General features: G+C 40.9%; 1 protein-coding gene across 3 annotated transcripts in view; it reads right to left on the minus strand.

The window, feature by feature from the left end:
• NRCAM (neuronal cell adhesion molecule) overlaps nt 1–20,064 on the minus strand; it is a 220,649-nt gene that overhangs the window by 166,312 nt on the left and 34,273 nt on the right. For all 3 annotated transcript variants that reach the window (XM_075857071.1, XM_075857068.1, XM_075857061.1), the window contains exon 2: nt 4,666–4,743. The gene's annotated coding sequence lies outside the window, so the exon portion shown is untranslated. The remainder of the gene's footprint in view (nt 1–4,665; nt 4,744–20,064) is intronic.

Genomic DNA, 20,064 nt, shown 5'->3' on the forward strand with positions numbered 1-20,064 from the left:
TTTTTCAGCACTGGTTTGCATTATTGCTAATGCAAACTAACTACACGTATGTAGATAAGCATAATGTAACCCTGACTTTCCCTTTTATGTTATAATCGCAGGATGTGGATATTATTGTACTCTGACACATGGAAGAAGGTGTGAAATTGAACCATTAATCATGACCACCAGTATGACCAGAGGGCAAAGCAACTTCATTCCCAGATTCTATTTCTGTTAAGTGATGAGAACGCTAAGATGTATCCAATTGCCCGTTCAAAATGTTCAAATTATAAACCTCCGTATTTTTTTATAACCAGTATCCTGTAATCTACCACAAGAATAGTAGAGAAGATTGAAGGTCAAGTATATTTCTTATATAAAATAAACATAAAATTTAAAATTTTGGTGTCTTAGGCCCCATGCATACGAACGTGCTTTTGCGGCCGCAATTCCCCCGAAAATCCACGGGAGAATTGCGGCTCCATTCATTCCTATGGGGCCATGCACACGACCTTGGTTTCCACGGTCCGTGCATGGCCCCGGAGCCCGGACCGCAGAAAGAACAGGCAAGCCTTATTACGGCCGTGTTCTGCAGTTCAGGCTCATTGATTTGCGGACGGTTCGCGGCTGTCACTCCATGGCCGGCCGACCCGGAAATCACGGCCGTGCACATGACTACGGTCGTGTGCATGAGGCCTAAGTGTCTAACTATAATTCTTCCAGTTTTGAAATGTTAAATTAATCAGTAATGTTATTTTAACATCCATTAACCCCTTAATGACAAGGCCTGAAAAGACCTTAATGACCACCTAAATTTTTCGGTTTTTGCCTCTCTGCCTTTCAGCAGCCATAGCTTTTTTATTTTTCATTGACGTGGCTGTATAAGACCTTGTTTTAAGCGGGAGAAATTGTATTTTTTTTCTGCACAATATGGAGGTAGAAAAAATCCACTGTGTAAGTTATATGATTTATGTTTACAGCGTGAATATAGGAAAAAGCGATTCTCTGCATTGTTTTTTTTTGTCATTTTTTTTATCCCATTAACATTTCACGCTAAATAACCTATTAAATAAATTATTCAGGTTATTACGGCTGTGTAGATACCTAATATGTGTAGGTTTTTTTTGTTTTCCTATAATGCATGGGCAGTAAAACATATTTTATGCAAGATAATGACTTTGAGGACTTTTTTTTTTTTAATCCCATTAAGGGATAATTTTATTTACAACTATATGTTTTACTTAAAATGTATTAGTATACCCTTGTATACTAATACATTACACTGTGTCACTATGACACAGGCTTCTGTTAGGGCAGCACATAGTGTGACCTAACAGCAGGCAAACGGAACAGACAGCACTGGGGTACTTTCTGGGCGGTCACGGAACCCGGCGATCTTAGAGTTACCCTCTTCGCGCACCAAGACGTGTCATTACGTCCGGGTGTGGGGGGTGATTTTTGGAGCGCACTCACGGCTGTATTCTATAGCGGACACCCAGGAGTAACAGCCGGCTTTTTAACCCCTCAAATGTTGCGGTCAATCGCGACCGCAGCATCTGAGGCGTTGAAAAGAGGGGGGTGGCCCCCTCAGAAAGCTCATCGCCCCTATGCAGTGAGATCGGGGGGGGGGGTGACGAAGGTTGGTCTGGCCTAATAAAGGCCCCCAGGACTGCCTTCACTCTGCCTGTTAAGCCCTGCCTGTAGGCGAAGGACCGGAACCGCCTGCCGTAAAAAGACACGGGGCTGTCGTTAAGGAATTTGGATGTACATGTACGTCCAAACAGTCACACAGGCATATCGCTCGCGCCTGCAGGAGTATACTACAGTCATATTTCTTCCTTAGGGTGGATCTATCATTACTATGCTGCCCTGTTTAAGGGTAGCATATGGGACATTTGCGCTATACTATCAGGCTAAACTGACTCAAAAACATGAGTCTGCTGTAAACATTGTTAGGTGCTTTTAGACCCAGAGCACAGCGATGGATACATTTTCTCTTTTTCTGCCTTGATCTTCATCGTGTGCTGCCACAAGGATCCGTGCGCTATCCGGGCTCGGACATAGGATCGGTGAGATGGAGGATTCCTCCACTATTTACTTCTAGAGTGAACTTTTACCTATAATATGCTGCCCTTAAAGAGGCTCTGTCACCAGATTTTTCAACCCCTATCTGCTATTGCAGCAGATCGGCGCTGCAATGTAGATAAGAGTAACGTTTTTATTTTAAAAAAACGAGCATTTTTGGCCAAGTTATGACCATTTTTGTATTTATGCAAATGAGGCTTGCAAAAGTACAACTGGGCGTGTTTAAAAGTAAAAGTACAACTGGGCGTGTATTATGTGCGTACATCGGGGCGTTTTTACTTCTTTTACTAGCTGGGCGTTCTGACGAGAAGTATCATCCACTTCTCTTCAGAACGCCCAGCTTCTGGCAGATCACGCTGTGACGTCACTTCCCCAGGTCCTGCATCGTGTCAGACGAGCGAGGACACATCGGCACCAGAGGCTACAGATGATTCTGCAGCAGCATCGGTGTTTGCAGGTAAGTCGATGTAGCTACTTACCTGCAAACGCTGATGCTGCTGCAGAATCAACTGTAGCCTCTGGTGCCGATGTGTCCTCGCTCGTCTGACACGATGCAGGACCTGGGGAAGTGACGTCACAGCGTGATCTGCCAGAAGCTGGGCGTTCTGAAGAGAAGTGGATGATACTTCTCGTCAGAACGCCCAGCTAGTAAAAGAAGTAAAAACGCCCCGATGTACGCACATAATACACGCCCACTTGGACTTTTACTTTTAAACACGCCCAGTTGTACTTTTGCAAGCCTCATTTGCATAAATACAAAAATGGTCATAACTTGGCCAAAATGCTTGTTTTTTAAAAATAAAAACGTTACTGTAATCTACATTGCAGTGCCTATCTGCTGCAATAGCAGATAGGGGTTGCAAAATCTGGTGACAGAGCCTCTTTAAACATGGTAGCATACTATGGTGACAGATTCACTTTAACAGTGAAGAACTCTGTTGTTTAATGTATTAAAAGAAAAATCAGCAGTGACCCCAGCATTTAGCTCAGAGACCTATTGACATTACGGCGGAGACCCTGGTGATGTCATCGGCCAGGGTTTAATCTGTAACTGGACATCCCGAGACTTAGCGAGGACCCCATGGCTGCCCAGTAACAGTGCCTGCTATTAATTCATTGCTTACTTTATCTAATATTAATAATAACCTTTATATAGCGCCAACATATTCCACAGCACTTTATAATTCAGAGGGAACATGTACAGACAATATCAGACATTACATATTGACAAAACGAATGAACAATTCAAGGGAGTTAGTGCCCTGCTCACAAGAGCTTACAATCTATGAGGAAATAGGGAGGGCACAAAGTGTAAAAAGTGCTTGTTTAGTACAATGTCCAGCAATCTTTTTTACACATGGGGTAGTACACATAAAGCTGCATGAGCCAGTCACCAGCCAGTATCTGTGTGTGACAGATATAATGTTATGACATACTGTATGCCATAAGGTTTTTTTTTCTTGTTGTTAATAAACAAATTAATTAATTGATAATTAATGAAAACAGATCTTATCACATACAACCCCTTTATATTGGAACCGCCAGCTAATTTTGTCAGGGGGAAGCTGTGGCCAGCCAGACATTTTCCCCTTTAGTGTAAATATAGTGATACATGGCAGCCATTCAAGCTGTTAGCTCTGGCTCATAGAGGGGAGTCCAGAGTAGGGGACCCCCATCTATGACATCCATATGCCCTAATAGGGTACATGGACAATGGTTGTCTTCATGAGGCAATACCTTTAAAGATATTGTTCAGTTCCATAAAATGAATGACCTATCCTTTAGGATAAGCTAGCAATATGTGATCTGTCATGGTCCGACTCTTGTGAATGAGAATGGGAGAAGGCTGTAATACTGTGAACCGCCACTGCGAGTGTAACAGTGTTTTACATTATGGTGCAGCATAAGTCAAGAAGGAAAAACAGTGCTCACCATATTTCCGCGGCCCCTATAAACAGCTGATCGGCCGGGTATAGCTTATCCTGAGGTTAAGCTATACATTTTTATCTTATCAGACAACCCCTTTAAGTAAAGTAAAAACACATTTATTTTTAATAAATAAAATTTCTTACTTTGAGTTACTATGACAGCTAATATTATGCACATGTATGGTAGAATAAATTTATTAACTTACTTTTGGTGTTTGGTATAAAGAAAGAAATAAAAAAATGTTTTTAAAAAAAAAACATTGTTGGTGTTTTGTTCTTGTTTTTTGTAACAAATATTTACCGTTTGTCCCAAAATATAATTGAAAATAACAAGAACAAACCACAAAATACGAGGGGTGGAAACGGATATAAATCAATCTGGCCCTAAGGTCTAAAATGATCCTTTCTATGGTGATAATTAAGGGATTCAAATCCTAATTGAAAATCACTTAATAATACAAGGGAGTCACAAAGACTTGTTTGAAAAATAAATACTATTAAATATTGACCATCTTTACCTTCATAGAAGCAACATATATATATATATATATTTGATACGTTGCCTGACCAGTCTACATCTTCACTAATAATACCAAATACAAATGAAGACTTGTGATGAGTTTCTAAAGGTTCCTCTAATAAAAAAAAACATGATCTGCTAAAGACTTACCTCGACTGTTAAACTGTTTATGTCACTTCTAATGGATATCTCCCATATTTGAAGGCCCATAAAAAAAAAAACAGATTCCTGGGAAAACAAGAAGTAAAGGAAAATAGGTGAGTGTGAGTGCTGACTAATGGTATGCATACAATTGTAACTTTCGAACATTATTAAGAGAGTTTATCAAGTGAAATGAAAAATACATCAGCTTTCATTCATATTTCCTATCAAAATCTCTACACTAGTAGTTGATATGCAACTATGAGAAACTAGACATTTACTTAAACATTTAAGGGGTTTTCCAGCCAATAAACGTCCATTAATTTACAAACATCCACTCATTTATTATTTTATACATTATTTCTTATATAGCGCTGTGAAGGATGGTTTATTTGCTTATATTCTCTGTATGAAATGACATTGTGAATTATCAAGCAGGAGGCCGAATTACTAAGATATGTAATATGTGAAAGTGATTATAATAATGTTTAAATGATTTAGTTTCGTGCAGCAGCCATCTTGTCTGGAGTTCCCATTCTTTTGTAGTGAATATGAAAGACATTGTTCCTTTAAAGGAACAGTGTCATCACAAATTATTTTTTTATATGTTAAAGATGTTAGTGCTTTATTAAAAACGTTTATATTCATTTGTGTGTTTGTGTTTTACTTTTTCTTATTTTTACACTTTTTCTTCCCTATGGGGGCTGCCATTTTTTTTCCATTTCTGTCTGTGTCGATTAACGACACATACAGACATGGAATACGGCAGCCACAGTCCCATAGGGACTGCGAACGGCTCCCGTCCCATTGACTTCCGTGTACGGCGTCTGTGTGGGAACTGCGCATGCGCCGCTCCCACACAGTCCAATTCGAAATTGGCGCCGTCCGGCGCCATTTTCCTGTGGACCGGAAGTCGCGGCCGGACAGTAATATTACTACTTCCGGTCGCGGCTTCCGGATTTGTGCACTTGGACCAGCGGCAGCAAACGGAGCGGACGGGCCGGAGGGAGCCGCGGCGGCAGGAGCAGGTAAGAGATTTCAATGTATGTTCGTGTTTGTGTGTGTTTACTACTGTATGTAAACCTACTACACTGTGTGTTAGCTCAAAAAATGGCGACACACAGTGTAGGAGGTTACACCGTTCAAACCCCTCGTTTATCCCGGCACTAGCCAGGATAAAGGAGGGGGGGATGCTGAGAGCTCACTAGAGCGAGGGCTTTTAACCCTATGTTGCACTGCTGCAATTTTGGGAATAGCTCCATCTAGTGACCAAAAATGGGTAGTATTATAAATTTAGAATTAATTTATAATATTTCCTGACTCGTGAAAAAAATAAAAAAAATTTGAACAATGTTTAATCACCCACACACTAAATGTTTAATTTTTAAAAAAAAAACATGTTTTTCTGGCAACACATTCCCTTTAACACAAGTAATGTTGATTTCATATGTTTTATCTTTGACCTTGGCTCCCATACGAAGCTTGCAGTGAAGGCACAGGGAGGGAGAAGGGAGGGCGGCAAATATGCGTGTGGGAGAGCCTCCCCCATCTTACGGGAACATTCTGCCCAAGAGAGATAAGGCCACCTGCAAACCTGATGTGTGAAGAATTATAATGATGTATCTGGGATGTATCTTATGGTCTGCTATTGGCTGAATAACAAATATTGTCACATTGTCTCTGATTGGTTAACCTCAAGCCTACACCCCTTCTGAATGATAGTATTATAGTTTGAGTTTGGAAATAAACCTTTAGAGGAGTATTTTGAGCATATCAGCAGCGTCTGTGTGTTTTCTTCTCCTCTCTCGATATATATCGGTATGAAATATCCTGATTAGGATGCTGAATAAAGTGCCTAGCCTGAGAGTCTGTTGGACTAACAGTCTAAAATATTTTGAGCCATTGACTTCCACGACAGCGCCATTATATTCCGAATCGCTATACAAAAGTTCTTATCACGTACTGTCCCCAGTGGGACTCACAATCTATATTCCTTATCTGTTTTTCTTGGAGTGTGGGAGGAAACCCACCCAACCACAGGAAGAACATACAAACTCCATGCACATGTTTCCCTTGATCGGATTCAAACACAGGACTCCAGTGCTGCAAGGCAGCAGTGCTATCCACTGAGCCACCATGCTTAAAGGGGTATTCCAGCCAATAAAAATTGATGGCTTAGCCTCAGGATAGGCCAACAATAGCTGATGGGTCAGGCTCCGACTCCCGGGACCCCCGCCGATCAGCTGTTTTGAAGGCGCAGCACTCCTTCCCCATTTCTTCTTGCTCACTGTGAATCTTCAACAAACTTTTGTGGCAATTCACAGTCTTGCAGCCTTCTTCTCCCATTCACTTTAATGGGAGTAGAAGGCTGCAATACCTGTGAATCGCCGCTACATGTGTGTCGACGATTCACAGTGAAATGAAGGGGAAGCAGCGCTCGTATGAGCGCTGCAGCCCCTGCAAAACAGCTGATAGTCGGGGGTCCCAGGAGTCGGACCCTGACCCATCAGCTATTGATGGCCTATCCTGAGGCTAGGCCATCAATTTTTATTGGCTGGAAAACCCCTTTAAGCATGGTGGCTCAGTGGATAGCACTGTTGCCTTGCAGCACTGGAGTCCTGTGTTTGTCTCGTTGATTGGCGCTCACTGTACTGGCCGAGTGTCGGCCGGTGTAAAAGGGCCTTTTGGCCTCATGCCCACTTGAGTTTTTTTTCTTCAGGGTGCTATAGATTTTTTTTAACTGATAGCACCCTGATACATTCATTTCAATAGGGCCATGCACACTTCCGTTTTTTTAACGGAACCGTGCGGCCGTTCCGTCAAAAATAGGACAAGTCCTACTCCGGTCCATTTTTAATGGAACAGTCTCGGCCTTTTCATTGATTTGGTCCATGACACAACGGACTGCACACTGAAGCCTTCCGTGTGCGGTCCGTGTTTCACGGATCCGTCATTAGCGGCCGTACAATGGCTGACGGATGTGTACATGCAGCCTTAAGCAGCAAAAAGCGAACTGACAGCGGCTTGTTTCTCATAAGAGTAATAATGGATAAAACGTATTGTATGTCAATACTTTCAAAAAATGTTGAACTTTTACAGTAAGGGCACTCGCACACACTGCATAGTGGTGCAGCAGTGAGCTGAAACATTCCCTTCATGTAAAAACTCTGTGTAAGGCCCCATGCACACAAACTTATTTTTTTCCTCCCGTAAATACTGGCGTAAATACGGGTCCTTTGTCACACGTATTCGACCCGTATTCCACCAGTATTTACGGACCCATGCCCGTAAATACGGGTCCGTTGTCACCAGTATTCCTCCCGTATTTACGGACCTGTTTTTTCTGCACTAATCGGCAGCCCCTTCTCTCTATCAGTGCTGGATAGAGAGAAGGGGCAGCCCTTTCGGGCAGAGTTTCCGCAGCGATTGTAAGTAAAAGAAGTTCATACGTACCCCGGCCGTTGTCTTGGTGACGCGTCCCTCTTTTGACATCCAGTCCGACCTCCCTGGATGACGCGGCAGTCCATGTGACCGCTGTAGCCTGTGATTGGCCTGTGATTGGCTGCAGCGGTCACACAGGATGAAACGTCATCCTGGGAGGCCGGAATGGAGGAAGAAGTAGGGAGTTCTGGGTAAGTTAACTTTTAATACTATTAACTCCAGCGGTAGTCACTGTCCCGGGTGCTGAAAGAGTTACTGCCGATCAGTTAACTCTTTCAGCACCCTGGACAGTGACTATCCCCTGACGTCGCCTAGCAACGCTCCCGTAATTACGGGTGCACACACGTAGCCACCCCTAATTACGGGAGTCCCATAGACTTCTATGGGTCTGCCCGTGCCGTTATTACGGCCTGAAATAGGACATGATCTATATTTTTCAACGGTCCAGGCACCTACCTGTAAACAAACGGGAAGGTACCCGTGGTCAATAGAAGTCTATGGGCCAGTAATTACGGGCGTTTTTGCGTTCGTGTGCATGGGGCCTTAATACTTGAGTTTGCTATCATGGTTTGCCTTAATCTTAATCTGAGTCTTTTTTAAAGGGACGTTTTTTGAGAAAATTTTCCTGGAGATATCTCTATGGAAAACCCCATTGCAGTATCACAAAAAACACTGGTGGATATTTGGATGTGGGGGGGGGGGGGGACCTGCTGTTTTAACCTCACCATTTGAATGGTATTTCATAAAAGTATTACAGAAGTATATTTACACGTGCCAAATTTTGTTGCAGCAATCTCTGCAACTGAAAATATGTTCCATTCATCTGAATAGAACTTGCAGAAATTCACGTGCTTGCTGCAGAAACAACCCCATTCTGATGAATGTAACTGATTTTCAGTCTGCAATAAGACCTGCTGCGTGTGAATCCACCCTAAGGGTATGTTCACACGGCAGCGTCCGTAACGGCGGAAATTACGGTGCTGTTTTCAGGAGAAAACAGATCCGTAATTTCAGCCGTAATGGCATGTTGAGGCGCTTTTTCGGTGCGTCCATTGCTGACGTAATTGGAGCTGCTTTTCCATCGAGTCAATGGAAAACGGCTCGAATTACGTCTGAAGAAGTGACAGGCACTTCTTTGACGCGGGCGTTTTTTTTTTCGCGCCTCCTTTTGACAGCGGCGTGTAAAAAAAATGACCGTGTGCACAGAACATCGTAAGACCCATTCTAATGAATGGGCAGATGTTTGCCAACGCTATCGAGGCGCATTTTCGGACGTAAATCGAGGCGTAAAACGCCCGAATTACGTCCGTAAATAAGCCGTGTGAACATACCCTAACTGTTGGGATTAAAGAAAAGCAACGATAAATTTGAACTGTTGACTCATAGATAAAACTTTGCCTTTTCAAGGGTGGTAAAAGTCACTCTAACAACTAATTAATTAATTAAAGAAGTGGTCTGAGAGTTACGAAGATTATCTAAAACTAACAGCAACAAATGTTATCACGTGCCATGCAAACAGTGGCCAGTGACTGGTTGCAGCAGTCAAGTAAATATGGAACGGCGGGGAAGACCGGAGCGGTGGCACTGGAGCGAAAGGGGATTAATCAGGTGAGTACTGATTATTTTATTTATTATTTTTACATGCTCTCAGCCCATATATTGCTGAGCTTGGAAACCCGTTTTAAGAAGAAGCTATAGGTCCTCTCAACTATAGAGTCTCAATCCGTGGTATAAAGGTACATGCTATGTCTGTGGGGGGGGGGGGGGAAACACAGTATTTGATCTTAGCCTTGGGGGTATTTTGATAAGTAAGGGGTATGTCGCTTAGAAATATTAAAAAAATACTGTTCTAAACTATGCTATGGGTTACAACCTTTCAGCTTATAAATTAGGTGTAGACAGCAAGCCTCATTTGGGAGCCACAATAATGACTACCTATAATTTAGGGCCTCACCCTAACCTTTTATGAGAGCAGTCATTCGGCAGCTGTATGCATATAACATGTCTCCTTGTGGCAATCTTCGGGTCCGAGATAAGCAATGGACAAATTTGTTGGGCAGAATCAATTTATAATCTACTTGTCAAAAGTGCGGCCTATCATTTGACTGGCACCACCAAAATCTACACCTGAAAATAGAATAGTTTTGGAAATTAACAGACGTGACCCCTAGAATAGGTTAGGAGACCTGAACACCCTTCTATGCTTATTACACAGGGAAAAGGGAATTACAGGTCCCCTTCAAGAGAAATGTACACATATCCAAAGTCTGTTTTGTATAGAAACAGACTACATAGCTCCAAACATCACCCCCCACACCCGGAAGTAATAGAATGTCCGGGTGCGTGAAGGGGTTAACTCTAAGATCGCCAAGTTACGTGACCCGCCATGAAAACTGGAAACCAGTGACGGAATTGAAGACCGGGGAATCCTTCTGCAGTCCGCCCTGGGGTCCTAGGAAAAAACAAACTGCAGTCTGCTTAAAGGCTATGTAAATCCTTGAATGGCATTTTTTTAAATAAAAAAGACCAGTGTGATTAGTACAACTTTATAAATAGTTTTTATTAAAAATTATTTTTACTTTTTGAGATACAGCTGCTCTATATTCTCTATACAGTGCAGCCGTATAGTTCGCTATGACCTGAATCCATCTGTCCTGCGGACCTGACGGGTTCAGTGTCAGCGGGTCCTGCGTGCCTCTGACATACAGGATCCACCTGTAAGCTATCACATCGAAGTTATGAACGTAGATGTGATAGATTACAAGTGGATGACTCGCTATCACTGAACCCGTTAGTCCCGTGGAGCTGACGGGAGCAGGATTTAGTGAACGATACAGTTGCTCTGTATAGAGAATACAGAGCAGCTGTATCTCAATAATTAAAAATAATTCTTAATAAAAACTTGTTATAAAATTGCACCAATCACACTGACTAACGTTTTTATAAAAAATATATATATATATATATATATATATATGCCATTCAAAAGGTTTACATGGCCTTTAACGTGAACCCAACTTCCTGTGCACTAGAAGGGAAACAATCCAGCCAGACTCACACTGGCATTTTGAGACAGACAATTACGTTAATAAACTAATCTCTAGGACAAAGGCAGACATAGAATCGGTCAGGACAAAAAAATGTGACCTGTGGAAACTGAAAAAGACTGACTCTGGAAAGGCCTTCACAAACACCACCCTAAACAAAATACCCAGTGTCAGCATAATGACTACACATAGTGCTAACAGAACAATTAGGAAACTGTACCATAAAATAAAACAATTATTTGCTTAATCTCCAGAACTGTTGTCTAGGCCATCAAACTGATCATGAGATATAATAATCTGTTTGTGTCCAGCCCAATGTGACACACATTCATAGATGCAGTAAAAGTAGGAGTTCCGCTTTCCTCCATAAAAGAAGTAGTCACATTTCAGCAAAAGTGACTAAATAATGTACATCCACTTGTGGTTAAAACAAGAGAGTGTAAGGCCATGTTCACACAGTGCAGATTTTGCATGCATATTTAAAGCTTAAACCAAGAACGGAACCTAAGCAGAAGAAATATATGAAGGAAGGCCTTATAGGTCTCCTCTCCTCAATCCAATTCTGTTTCTGGCTTAAAGAATACATGCAAAATCTGTAGCAAATCTGCACTGTGTGAACAAGTCCTAAGGGTATTTTCTCAAAGGGCAGATATGATGCGAAATTTCCGCAACTGAATACTTTGAGGAACATCTGCTTAATTTACAGTAGCAGCAAAGTATGCAGGAAAGTTGTTCTGAGGTGCGGCTTTCAAATCTGCAGCATGTCTATTTATGCTGCGTACTGTGAGGGGAGACGCTTTGGGCCATAAATTCTGCACTAAAATACATAGGTTGAATTTTGTTGTGGTTTTTACAGAGATACCACAGTTAAAACTGCAGTAAATCCGCACCTGCCTTTAAAGTTTTCTACAATCAATGCTGTGTGATAAAGGCCTTAAATTGCAAATTTTTCTACATCTCTATGCAATCAGACTACATTGTCAACATCTCTTTTATTTTCTATGATTTACGTTTTCAATCTATGATTTACGTTTGGAGGTAGAAAAAAATTCACTGTGTAAGTTATATCATTTATTTTAACGGTGTGAATAAAGGAAAAAGCGATTCTCTGCCTTGTTTTTTTGTTTATTTTTTATCCAAATTAACGTTTAACACTAAATAACCTGTTCAATTTATTCTTCAGGTTATTACGGTCGTGAAGATACCTTATATGTGTCATTTTTTTATTTTTATGTAATGTATCGCCAATAAAATATATTGTATGCAAAATAAAGACTTTTTTGGGGGGGGGATATTTTTTTACTTTTTTTTAATCCCATTAAGGGATAACTTTATTTACACCTTTATTTTTTACTTATAATGTATTAGAATACTCCTGTATGATATAATACATTACACTGTGTCACTATGATACAGGCGGCTGTTAGGGCAGCATATAGTGTGCCCTAAGAGCAAGCACAGTGAACAGACACCCTGGGGTCCTTTCTAGGTCCCCAGGGCTGACTGCAGAGGGACTTCCTGGTCTTCGATAACATCACCGGGTTTCCAGTGACACAATCAAAGAGGGGACTTCCCTTTGTTAATGCCGCGGTTGCGATCAAAGGTTTAAACAGTTGGGGTCAGAATTTTTCCCAATCCCAGCTGTGTTCAGAAGGCTGCTTTAAGTTCAGGAGCGGTAAGTTACAGGAGCGCTCAGTTACAGGAGCGCTCATCAGCCTCTTCTACAGCGCCGCCAAAAGACGTTGCTGTAGACATAGGACCTGAACCGCCTGCCACCAAAAGATGGGTGGTCGTTAAGGAGTTAAAGCTCTGATTGAATAGGTCACTATTTTCTTCCCAATAAAGTTAACAAAGGAGTGAATGTAGGTCCTCCAAGGAGAACTAATGCCTATCTTTTTTTATTTGCCAAGTTGATCTATAGGAATTATATGTGCAGTTTTAGGAAGGTGGCACATGTCAAAATAACAATCACATGAATCCAAGGTTTCCCAACATAAAATTTGCCAGAGCATCACACTGCCTCAACCACCTTGCTTTCTTCCCATAGTGCATCCTGGTGCCATTTCTTCCCTATTTAAATGATACACATGCACCCGACCGTGCACATGATGTAAAAGAAAACGTGATTTATCAGACCAGGTCACCACCTTCCATTGCTTTATGGTCCGGTTCGGATGTTCACACGCCCATTGTAGGCGCTTTCATGGATGGACACTCTAACCGGTCTGTGGCTACGCAGCAAGATGCAATGTGTGTTCAGACACTTTTCCATAGTAGCCAGCATTGTAATAACTTCTCCAGCAATTTGTGTAAGGGTATGTGCACACGTAAACTGCATTTACGTCTGAAATTACGGAGCTGTTTTCAGGAGAAACCAGCTCCGTAATTTCAGACATAATTGCTCGTCCTCGCATTTTGCGAGGCGTCATTGACGGCCGTAATTTAGAGCTGTTCTTAATTGAATTCAATGAAAAAACGGCTCAAATTACGTCCAAAGAAGTGTCCTGCACTTCTTTGACGAGGCAGTCATTTTACGCATCGTCGACGCGTAAATTACAGGTCGTCGGCACAGTACGTCGGCAAACCCATTCAAATGAATGGGCAGATGTTTGCCGACGTATTGGAGCCGTATTTTCAGGCGTAAATCGAGGCATAATACGCCTCGTTTACGCCTGAAAATAGGTTGTGTGAACCCAGCCTTACAGTAGCTGTGGATCGGATCAGACGGGCTAGCCTTCACTTGAATTGAGGAACCAGCTTCTTCTAAATTGTGAGATTGTGTTTCTTTAATAGCACCATTCATGTGCTTACCTAGAATAATATTCCTTCACTTTGGCTAGTGAGAAGATTTCATTTGGAAAGTGTTTTACAAAACACAAGTCTCTGCAGATACAATGCATGAATAAGTGAATCAGTTATAGAAGTAGACATTCTCAACAAAACTCAGCTCTATTAGTCTCATTCTAATAAACAGTATATCCGTACATCCCAGGATCTCACTGGTGCTCCATCAACTCCATAACAATTCAAAACATTTTGTAAAGCATATACTACTGAAAACTGGAGATATTCATCATATCAAAGCGCAGTTGTGTACACAATGTCCATTTTATTTTGCTTTTAATAATGGCCACAATGAACAGAACACAGAGCAATTCACAGTGCTCAGGTTTCGCTAAGTGCAGTGTTACGCCAGAACAGCAATGTTAACAGCTCCAGTTACCCTGGCAGGGAGTGGCGGACACAAAGCTTCCAGTTGAGGGAGCAACTAAAATGACATGGTCACATAAAGCAACATTATGCAATCAGCTGCAGGTTACTAGCTAGAATCAGGTAACACAGACCTGTACATTGGATTCTGATGGTCTTGGCATGTTTGCTGTACATACCGTGATGATTGTATGGAAAAGCTACGCAGAATTAAAGCAGATTATAATGAGGGCAATCTGGGAATCCACCCAGGGCCCAAGCTCCGGGGGAACCCATAAAAGCTAGTCTTTATTACATTTCGTCCCTGCCATGTTCAGTGACCATATTACTCCCCCTAAACTTAAGGGTCTTCCAGGTTTCAGTCGGGCCAGAGGGATTTTTAGAATCCATTACTTGTTATCAATGTGTGCACAGGCAATGGGACAGCTGAGCAGCAGCAAAATTAGATGTCACCAACACAGTAGCCAATAGGCGGCTGGGCATGTGACATTCAAAATTGTTGCCACCCAGCGGTTTTAGCCCCTGCTCCGATTTGAAAAAAGAAAACAAACGTCCACTTTAAAGAAAAGGTAAAAGTCAACACCCTACCAATAAAGCACACCACATCGCATGATGATGATAAGTTGAATGAATCTCTAATTGACCTTCGTGTGGCCTACTCTTGGAAAATGGCCTGCACCTCTACCCCGCCTTCCTTGCTTACAGCCTCTGCCAGCTCTAGTCTCACCTGTCATGTAAGAGGCAATCAATTTCCGTGTGTTTGTGTGCGTGGATATATACCTGTGTGTATGTTTGTTCAATGTATAGTGAGTGTATTGTATGTGTGACATTGTGGTGAGCATATGCGCGTTTCCAAGTTCGTTGTGAGAGTGCGTATGAGCGCATCTATGTACTGTATGTTGTAAAACCAATAGGCTTGGTTATGTTACCATAACTTTGCAACATGCTTGGTTCCTGAATTGGATCTGTGCAGTCAGCTTGGTTCTTGTATTGCATCTATGGTGTCAGCTTGGTTCAGTTACCATATATATGCAGTAAACTTGTCTCTGGTACTGTATCTATGAAGTAAAGATTTGTTCCGGTGCCGTCTTTAAGCAGTAAGCTTTGCTCTGGTACCGTATCTGTGCACTGAGATTGGATCTATTGCTGTATCTATGCTCTAGGCCTAGTTCTGTTACCATATCTTTTTTTTTTAATGAAGTAATTTTTTATTTTCAGCAAAAAAAAACAAAAAACTGTTACCATATCTTTGCAGTAAACTTGGTTCTTGTATTGTATCTATACAGTCATCTTGGTTTTCGTATCAAATCTATGCAGTAAGCTTAGTTCTGTTACCTTATCTATGGAGTAAGCTTTGTTCTGGTACCGTATCTGGGCACGGATATTGGATTTGTTACTGTATCTATGCTCTAGGCCTAGTTCTGTTACCATATCTTTGCAGTAAGCTTGGTTCTTGTATTGTATCTATGCAGTCAACTTGGTTTTGGTATCATATCTATGCAGTAAGCAGAGTTCTGGTACCCTATGGACAGTATGCAGTAAGCTTGGTTTGTGTACCATATCAATGCAGTAAGCTTAGTTCTGATAACATATATATGCAGTAAACTTAGTTCTGGTACCATATCTATGCTTTAAGTGTAGCTCACTCACCCCAGCGGCCGATAGCCTCCTTGTTCATTGCACCGACATCTCCCTGCACTGGGACACCGGCGCGAACTGCCAGTGCGCACACCAGGAATATTGCTCACAACCAATTCCAGAACACCCTGGACTTTAAAAGGAACTCTGCCCACTTCCTCATTGCCTGAGCAATGCTGTGTCTAACCCTGTGTTAGTCTGCAACGGTTCCCTAGCGTTATCCTGTATTCAGTATCCATGTTCGGTGTCAAGTCCAGTGTCCGTGTCAAGTCCAGTGTCCGTGTCAAGTCCAGTGTCCGTGTCAAGTCCAGTGTCCGTGTCAAGTCCAGTGTCCGTGACAACTTTAGTATCCGTGTCCGCGTCCAATCCAGTGTCCGTCACGAATTCTGTATTCGTGTTCGGTGTCCGTGCCAAGTCTGGTGTCCGTGGCTACTTCAGTATCCTAGTCCGGTGTCCTGCCAAGTCCAGTATCCGTGAGGTCTACAGTTTCCACATCCTGTATCCAAGACAAGTTTGATTAACCCGATAGTCCGGCACCAGACAGCTTCTGATAGTCCGGCACCAGCCAGCTTCCAATAGTCCAGCACAGGCCAGCTTCAGATTATCCAGCAAAGCCAGCTATCCAGGTGCTCTCACCCTAGTGACTGTCATTGACATTTTGTTTGACCAGCTGCTACTCTGTTACGGCAGAGTGGCCCAGTTGGTCCAGATTCCCCACAGCCGTGACATTAGGCTTGGTTCTGGTACAGTATCTATGCGGTAAGCTTAGCTCTGGTAATGTATTTATGATGTAAGTTTGGTTATGGTACCATATCTATGCAGTAAGCTTGGTTTTGATACCTTATCCATGCAGTAAGCTTGATCCGGTTACCGTGTCTATGCACAATGCTTTGTTCCGGTATTGTATCTATACACCAAGCATATGTATTAAGAGGATGTGGCGAAAGTCTAGGAGATCTGCGGCAACATGATACATGTGCCACATGTTGACCCCTCCCACTACACACATTTTAATGTCGGATGCCCACTGTATGTATTTATGTAGTGAATAGGTGAATCTACTGTTCGCATATACATAGTAAATGTGTGCATATATGTACATAAGTAGTTTAATGTGTGCATGGATGTCTGTAATGCATTCAGTGTGTCTAGATAAGTATGCGTATGTAATAAAACTGTATAAGACATTATAATTATATATATATATATATATATATATATATATATATATAGTCACAATTCTTATTTCGCACATTACGTAGCTTTTGACGATTCAAAATTACACAATATACATAGATCAAACATTTAACGCAAGCTATTTTAACTAAATGCTCCTACTTAGGAAGAAAGAAGTTATGAAACTTGAAGCAACCCACAAGAGGTACAATTGAACAGCTGAACAATCATCAGGACAATAAAAATACAAGGTGATTCCTACTAATTACATGTGAATTCATCTCTAACCTGGTCCTCAGGCACAAATAGGATCTGTTTTATATTCCAGCCTGGCACTGTGCCAGGCAACTGAAAGCACCTGCAAACCTTGCTTTGTCTAACTCTTTTTTGACCTTATTCAAAACAAAAGCATTCAATACTGCAGTTACTATAGACTCCTGTACTGGGAACACAGTGAAGTATTGTTGTCATAAAATACAAGAGAAAAAAAGAAATTAAAAAAAGAACTGCCGATAGAAGGAAACAGTGTAAGCAAAGGTCATATTATAGCCAATACTAAAAGACACTTACAGGTATTGCTGTGATCTATAATGAGTAGGGCCGGTGGGTAGAACTGACAGAAGAAATGTTTTCAGCCACAATAAGATTTCAAAATTAACTATAATAGAAATGATAATATTATAATTTTTTTAATAATAGTACTAACAAAAGAAGAAGGGGAAGAAGTATTTTTTACAAACACAAAATATTATCCTGTGCCATCAATCTTAGCCCAGGTCCAAGTTTATGCTGGCCCATGAAATTATTCACTTGTGTGAGAAAAAATCCACATGAACACAAGGAGACATGTTCTTTATTTAGGAAGATTTATCTATTATTATCTATTTTTTTTTTCCATAATTTTGCATGATAGCGAAAATAGCGGAAATATGATACATTTTAACAAAATAGTGCATATGGCATGATAAACTTGTTGCACCATGTTGGACACTTTTCTGTTCCTTAAAGGCTATGTACTCCTTTGAAAGTGAATAAATATATATACTTTTTGAGATACAGCTGCTTTGTATTCTGTATACAGAGCAGCTGTATCTTGTGCTGAGACCTGAATCCGTTAGGCACTGATGGGTTAAGTGTCAGCAGGTACTGCATGTCGCAGGATCGAGATGTTACCGATCACATCTAAGTTCATAACTAAGGCCCCATGCACACGACCGTAGATTTCGTCCGTAATTACGAACATGCATGTTGACACTCCATTCAAATTCTATGGGACTCATTAACCCTTTTGTTCCCAGGAGTTTTTGGACATTTTGTTCCTCACGTAACAGGGACAATTTTCACTCTTTTGACATATACAAATAAAACCTGAATTATAAAATGAAAAATTCATGCCTATATATTTACTGAAAGTAGACACCTACACATTGTCAAAATGTCACTCAGTATTTTTCAAAATTAGACGCCTTTAAGCAATATTGCGTCAATGTGTGATCTCTCGAAAAAATTCATAAAAGTTCAAGCAGAAAATAAGACACACAAAACCTCTTAAAAATAAAAGTTTAAAATGTGCAGAGTTCATACATGCTACTCATGACTATCTCTACCTGAAAATATCTTCAAAAAAATCAATAGACACCAAAAATGTGGTTTTAAGCTGGAAATTTAAAGTAACAACGCATAAAAAACAATGACTGCACACCTTGAAAATGGAGTGTGTCCCCACACTCTATATATTTCCTAAAAGCAGACAACTTGACGATTGGATTTAAAAAATGTAAAATGTAAGGAGTTTATACATGCCACATGTCTACATTTACCACCGCGTGTGTTAAAGAAATGACAAAACTGTAGGAATGCACCAATCTTTGCATGTAAATTTAATTGGGATTATATATCCCTTAATCCCTTAATGATCAGCCTATTTTAAACCTTCATGACCAAGGTATTTTTTACGTTTCTCAATCGTCGCATTACAACAGCTATAACTTTTTTATTTTTGCGTCGATATAGCTGTATAAGGACGTGTTTTTTTGCGGGACAAGTTGTATTTTTTAATAGCACCATTTTGAGGTACATAGAATTTATTGATTAACTTTTTTTGGGGGGGGAATAGAAAAAAAAACCAGCAATTTCGCCACTCTTTTTCACGTCCTAAATCTACGCCGTTTACCTTGTGATATAAATAACACAATAACTTTATTCAGCGGGTTGTTATGATCGCAACAATACCAAATTTGTATAGCTTTTGTATGTTTTACTACTTTTACACAGTAAAAACGAATTTTTTCAAAATTATTTGTTTTTGTTTCTCCATATTTGAAGACCCATATCTTTTTTTATTGTTCCGCCGATGCAGTTGTATGAGGGCTTTTTCTTGCGGGAAGACTTGTAGTTTTTATTGGTACCATTTTGGAGTAGATGCGACTTTTTGATCACTTTTTATAAAAAAATTTTTACGTCTTTTGTTTTTTATTTCATTTTTATGGCGTGCACCGTGCAGGTTAAATAATGTAATGGCTTTATACCGAATATGCATAACTTTTTTACTTTATTTTGGTTTTTTAATAGTAAAGCTGTTTGTAAGGGGAAAAAGTGGGTTTTTAATTTTTTTTTCTATTAACTTTATTAAACTTTTTTTTTAAACTTTTTTACTAGTCACACTAGGGGACTTTAATATGTGATCATCCGATCGCTATTATAATACACTGCAATACTTTTGTATTGCAGTGTATTACTGCCTGTCCGTTTAAAACGGACATGCATCTTCTAGGACATGCCTCCGGCATGACCTAGCAGGCATTCACTACAGGCAGACCTGGGGGCCTTTATTAGGCCCCCGGCTGCCATTGGAGACACAGACACTCAGTAGTCTTGTCACCGGGTGTCGGTGGGA

Source organism: Rhinoderma darwinii, chromosome 3, assembly GCF_050947455.1.
Source record: "Rhinoderma darwinii isolate aRhiDar2 chromosome 3, aRhiDar2.hap1, whole genome shotgun sequence".
Lineage (NCBI taxonomy): Eukaryota > Metazoa > Chordata > Amphibia > Anura > Rhinodermatidae > Rhinoderma > Rhinoderma darwinii.